This window comes from Centruroides vittatus, unplaced genomic scaffold, assembly GCF_030686945.1.
Source record: "Centruroides vittatus isolate TY-2023 unplaced genomic scaffold, ASM3068694v2 contig_596, whole genome shotgun sequence".
Classification (NCBI taxonomy): Eukaryota; Metazoa; Arthropoda; class Arachnida; order Scorpiones; family Buthidae; genus Centruroides; species Centruroides vittatus.
In genome coordinates, this window is record NW_027122360.1 from 170,251 (window position 1) to 176,609 (window position 6,359).

General features: G+C 35.1%; 1 long non-coding RNA gene across 1 annotated transcript; it reads left to right on the forward strand.

The window, feature by feature from the left end:
- Nucleotides 1–3,150: 3,150 nt before the first annotated feature.
- Nucleotides 3,151–3,603, forward strand: LOC136979207 (uncharacterized). Its single transcript, XR_010881356.1, has 2 exons — nt 3,151–3,319; nt 3,399–3,603. It is a non-coding gene; the product is annotated as an uncharacterized lncRNA (long non-coding RNA).
- The last annotated feature ends 2,756 nt before the right edge of the window (nt 3,604–6,359 follow it).

A 6,359-nucleotide genomic window follows, 5' to 3' on the forward strand; every position in this document is an offset into this window, starting at 1 on the left:
CCACCTTGACCGCTCGGCCATCCGGCCGCTCTGCTTCTATAGGTTATAAATTTGTATCTTCTCTTTGAAACCGTGTTTGATGAATTTGTTGGACTATGAACCCAAAGTTGAGTTTTAAGATAAACACTTGGCTTTTTTTCCATCTTTATTTAGTTGAAGCTGGAAAAAAGCCAAGTGTTTATCTTAAAATTCAACTTTGGGTCCATAGTCCAACTTATAAATTTGTATTAAACAAACTATACAAAGATAAATTTATTTTTGTATAGTTTATCACAATCATTTCTACACAATAAGGAAACTTTTAGAAAATATCAATCTGTTTAAGGTTAAAAATATCGTTAACCCGTTTAATCTACGTTAATTAGCGAAGGAACCCTCTTATCGACCAATTTATCAAAGTAACTTCCTATATAACACGTCATATTAATATATCGTTAAATGTATTATAAATGATGCTCATCAATTAAATTCTGTTTTTATCTTCTAACGAAAAGGAAGCTTATGCTTACGGTTTTATAAATACCTTATAAGTCTATTCTCGTTGCCACAGTTCATAGCTTAGAAGGATAGATAATGGGAATGCGTAGGGCGCGGCTTTCCTCGAGTAAAACAGAATACTTCAGATAATAAAGCTTTTCGAGGAATATTATTTCTTTTCTACGCCCTCTCTAAATATTTCTGCATCCGCTATTGAATAGAGAAGACCCATTAAACAAAATTATTTGAATAAGAGGTTTTGTTTGCCTAACCCATAATGGGCTTGCTAAATAAAATCTCTTAGTCCTCTTAGAGCGGAGAGAGTTAAAAAAAATAATAGGTAAAAAAGTACCGGTGTCTACATATAGATTACTCTCTATGGTATTTCGTGTGTTTGGGTATATATCTGAACTCAGGGGACCGAGACGAGTTCAACGATACTCTACTTTTGGACCGGAGACGAAAAATAAAAAAAGTTATCATACTTTTTTCCGGCGATCGCGCGATGATAGGAAGTCGTGTCGCTCTCCGCTAAGTCGGCCTCGCTATCGCGATCGGGAGTCCCGTCGCTTGCCGTTAAAATTGCCTTTAGTAGACGTTTCCCCCCCTTTTTTACTTTGTTCAAGAACTACCGTGAATCGATCACTAGTTTAGCACATGGCGGCGTGTGGTGGCGCCAGGGCCGGATTATCGAATAGGCAAAGTAGACAAATGTCTAGGGCCCGTAATTCGGAGGGGCCCGGCTTCAGTGCAGAAGATTTCTGTGTTTCAAAACGAGTTAAAAATTATTTAAGAAATTCGATAGGACAGAAAAGGCTGTATTTAACAATGGTTAGTAAGCTGCGGTCGACCAGCCATTGCCTAAAAAAAAAAAAAAAAGGTCAACAGCCACCCGTGCGTCAGAAGTAATGTATGCCACGAGATCTCTCGCACCATCTACAAATCTTCGTAGGGCCGCCTCTCGTGGTAGTACTGATGTATGGTTATGATTTATTTTCTAAATCTAAACTTATACGTCGCGACATCGCATATTTGATATAGTGTTCAAGTTGCTCGAGTGCGAAGATATTACAATTCAATAGTGTTTTATAAAAGAGTTAAAAAGGATGACACTACGATGTGACTCGGGGTGACACTACGATATCCGCACCGGGTGTCACCCATGCTACCTACGCTAATGTCACATTATATAAGATTTGTTTAGAAGCAACTTATTTAAATGGGGCCCCAATTTAAATTTTGTCTAGGGCCCGCTAGAGGCTTAATCCGGCGCTGGGTGGCGCCCATACGAGAGGTCAGTTCGCTGCCATAAGTAACATTAACCGAAATGGCGATCGCGCGATGATCGGAAGTCGCGTCGCTCTCTCCGCTCTGGTATCGCGTGTTTAACCCTCCGGGAGATGACCGTAGTCCGACGTCACGGTTTGCAGACTTTACCGCAAGATGGCAATATTAGCAACTACGGTGCCGTCTGCACGAGAGCATTAAAAAAGTATGGTAACTTAAAAAGTGTGATAACTTTTTTATTTTTTGTCTCCAGAGAAGACCCATTAAACAAAATTATTTGAATAAGAGGTTTTGTTTGCCTAACCCATAATGGGCTTGCTAAATAAAATCTCTTAGTCCTCTTAGAGCGGAGAGAGTTAAAAAAAATAATAGGTAAAAAAGTACCTGTACATCTACATATTCGGAGATGATTACAATAATTTCAAATTTGAAGTAAGCTTATATATAGAAATAAGTGTTAATGAAAGATATGCCACAAAGATTTTGAACATGTACTAACGAAGAATTTCCTAAATATGCGTTTATTTCTCCCGATTATCCGTTCAATAAGTAAATAGTGGTAACATACTCGTATTTTTTAATAATCTAGAGCAAGTTCTCAATGAGTAGTATACGTGCCACCTGTGATGCGCCGGAAGGATTCGTCAGTGCTACAAGTCAATATACAGAAGGATCTGGTGGTACGCCAGTGAAAAAAAGGTTGAGAACCGCTGATCTTCATTAAAAGTAGCGAGAGCGTAGTTCTTATTATCTAAATTGTATTTCTCTCCACTTCTTTAATTATCTTTAACTGTAATTTCGAATACAACAGGTAAATCTTATGTAGCCAATTAAAATTTGATAACATTCCGAATATTGTAATAACTCGTAATAAAACTTTTATTAATCGAATAAGCCTATCGTAAAGACGTATTTACATAACAGATGTTCATAACGTACGGTACAATATAGGCCATCATCAGGTTAAATAAATCGACAAATGGAACAGTTCCGTTCCAGAGGATCGAATACAAATATTTAAATTTCAAAAATTAACAACGGATTAAAAGATGATACATAATAAACTAATATTGTATAAAATTAAAAAACAAAATAAAAAACAAAATAAAAATTAAAAATAAACTCAGAAAAACTCCTAAATACAAGCATCACTATCAACTAAAATACAAGCATCAAAACATAACTTAAACTAAAAATTGTATTTCTCTCCACTTCTTTAATTATCTTTAACTGTAATTTCGAATACAACAGGTAAATCTTATGTAGCCAATTAAAATTTGATAACATTCCGAATATTGTAATAACTCGTAATAAAACTTTTATTAATCGAATAAGCCTATCGTAAAGACGTATTTACATAACAGATGTTCATAACGTACGGTACAATATACGTGTGTAGAACACTTCGCTTCACGTAATATATATATACAGTATCAACTATTTCTGCGTGTATTTTGTTTCGTCCATTTCTGAAACTGCAAAACGTAGAAGAGGATCTGAAAGATGAAATTGTTTCTTTGCCTTTTTCTTGTAACTATGTTCGTCCAAACAATGAGTAAGTACGGCCTATTGTCCGTTTATTTGTTTATACATTGTGCAAAATACGTGTCATTTGTGATATTTTTCGCTTACAGTTACATGCAGTCATGCTGTTACCCCCCCGAAGATAAAATGTGAAAGTAAGGTACCAGGCAAGTGTAAAAATTTCTGCAACAGAATCTTCCAAACCTCTGGCGAGTGTAGAGAAAACAAATGTTACTGTAATAAGTATTAAAAATTATCTACACGAATATAAGCTCTTAATAAAGTGTATTATGAAATAAATCCATTGTGAATAGAGTTCAGAAAAGTCATTATTTATTTCGTGTTTCACTACCAGTCACATTGTAGGTCCCCACAAAAATGGAAATTTTTATTTTTGGTACTCACGAGATTTTTCCGTCTCGAGAACACCACGAAGCCGCTATTTTTTTATTTTTTTTATTTTTACAATATTGCTTTAGTAGTAACTAAAGCAATATTGTAAAAACTCACAATCATAATTATTGTTTCAATCAGACTAATCGAATTTATATCAAGTAATTTACCGTACTACCGAGTGAGGCAGAGAATAGAATTTTCCGACATTCTTAGAGAATTAATTATAAGGTTCTAACCTCCAAACCCCCCACCATCGGTTACAACTCCTGGTCCAAGATTCTAGAATATATACTTTCTACGATTTTGCTCCTGGTCCAGTAAGGGAAAAAAAATACCCGTTTGCCTCCAGCGGACACGCGCAATCGTAGCCCACATTTAAGTATTCAAATGTTCGAAAAGACAATGGGTAACCAGAGTTCTAGCCAAATAACCTATATGGTTCTCTATCAGGGTGCACAAAGTGATTTATAGCCTAACTAATTATTTCTTATTCTAAACTTTATAAAGCTGTACAAAACAATCAGAAACAAAATTAGTAAATTCAAAGCGTAGAAGAATAGAATTCAATCAAAAAATTTTATTTCCGAATGTCGCCGAGAGAAGAAAATGTATCGCTGTAAGGTGAATGTAACACGTCTGAGAAGAGTTTCTTGTATACCGATGTTGTCCTTTATAGAATGCATATACGATGATGAGATGGCGATGAAAGAAATTACTATTTGTTATTGCACTTTCTTTACGTTTCGTATACACATAACACGATTTATTTAGTATTAATGGTATAAGTGTTAAAATTATTTCGTGGAATGGATGATATATAATATATTTTACTTGCACGTGTGATATTAGTGAAATGCGCTAATTTAAATATTTAGCAATTTTCTCCAAAGGACAAACGAAAAATTCTCGATTAAAATATGAAATAAATCAGCAACGAGTTGCACAACTTTCCCGGCAACATTTAAAATTTTGGTGGTGTCATCCGTTATCATATTTTATTTTTAAAACCTTTTTATATTTTTAGCTATTATAAAATGGCAAGAACCTTAATTTTGACGGTAGGGATGAGTTTTATAAAAAAAAAAAAAAAAAAAAAAAAAAAAAATTGTAAATGCTAATAACGAATAAAATTGTTTATCTCCCCATTATCTCCCCAACTTCTCGACCTTTAACTTCAAAATTTAATAGCATCGATTTCCCTAATAAAGAAACCACTCTGCAAAATTTCATAGATTTTCGATAAAAAGCACAGGAGTTATTGAGCTTCAAAGAGAATGAACAAAATTGTGCCCCACCCACACATATACTACACAAAGACACACTAATATTTATACATTACAGAAATTACCTCTATTTATTCATTTCTCGACGTTTCAAGGTGTCCTAAGTCCAAAAATGTAAAAATCTAGGGAGAGTGCCATATTTTTGACAGATCGCTATATTTTCCCTCTGTTATGTATAACAGCCGGGAAATTAAAAAGGAAGTAAGGTTTTCACTTGTTATTATCTTTTCAAAGCTATGAAACGTGCGCACGTAAAATGATAAATCTGAGGTAAAAGTTTACAAAGTTTTGATGGTTTCATCGTCAGTATGTAAATTTTTGTTTATTTGTAGTATGGACAATTTTTCACATAATTCGCTGCAATTTTCTTCATTCATTTAGAAAATGTTACTGTAGAAATTAACTATTGACGACCAACCAGTGGCTGAGTGGAAAACCACTGAACACTTTCGGGTTTGCGTCTGATAAACGTGCTAGCCACGTGGAATTTGCTGGGTTTTTTCTCGCGTGTCCAGCATCCATTAATATGTGATAATTTCTAACAAACGGCAACACGGCACGATTGATGAAGGAAGGCAATACAAACAAGCTGGTGCTTTCCGGGAGGAAGGGTCCACGTTTTTGTGTTACCTTCTTCCGTGAAATCAATCCCGAATATTGAGTAGATTATTGTTTCCGTTACATCAATCCAACCAAATGCCGAACCAATGTGATGACGTTAACATTTTCCAATATCATGACATCTATAAAAATTCTCGTAAAAATTGACATAAAACTGCAAATTTTACTTGTTAAAATTTTCAGCAGATGGCTCGTAATTATCGTTAAACAACAAATTAGAATTTATCAATAAAAATCTGTATAGGCCTAACTGTTCGTTTGGTATCCGATCTTATCCGCAAATTGAAAGTGATGAAGAAACGGATTGTATCGAAATATTTTAATTCCGAAATCCACCGATAGAAGAAAATGTGGCGCTATAACATGAGTTTAACACGTCTGGGTAATGTTTCTTGTATACTGATATTACCTTTTATGAAATGTATAAAGGATGATGACGACAATAGAAATTACTGTTATTGTACTTTCTTTACGTTCCGTATACACGTAAGGCCGCGACTCCACTAGCCGTAAACGGGCCGTAAAACCCCTCGCCGTAAAAGCTTTTAATCACGTGACCATGATATTTTACGCCTGAGCAGGTCGTAAAACCAACGTAAAAGCGAGTTGAGCAGTGTTAAACTTTCGAAGCGAATACGATCGTAAACCGGTACCATCCACCAATCAGAAGTCAGTGAAATCTAGGTCATCGTGACACGGTGCGAAAATGGCAGTAACGAGCTTTTGTGTACGTTTCGTGGCTACTCTAGAAGATCTGGAAAGATTTATCGA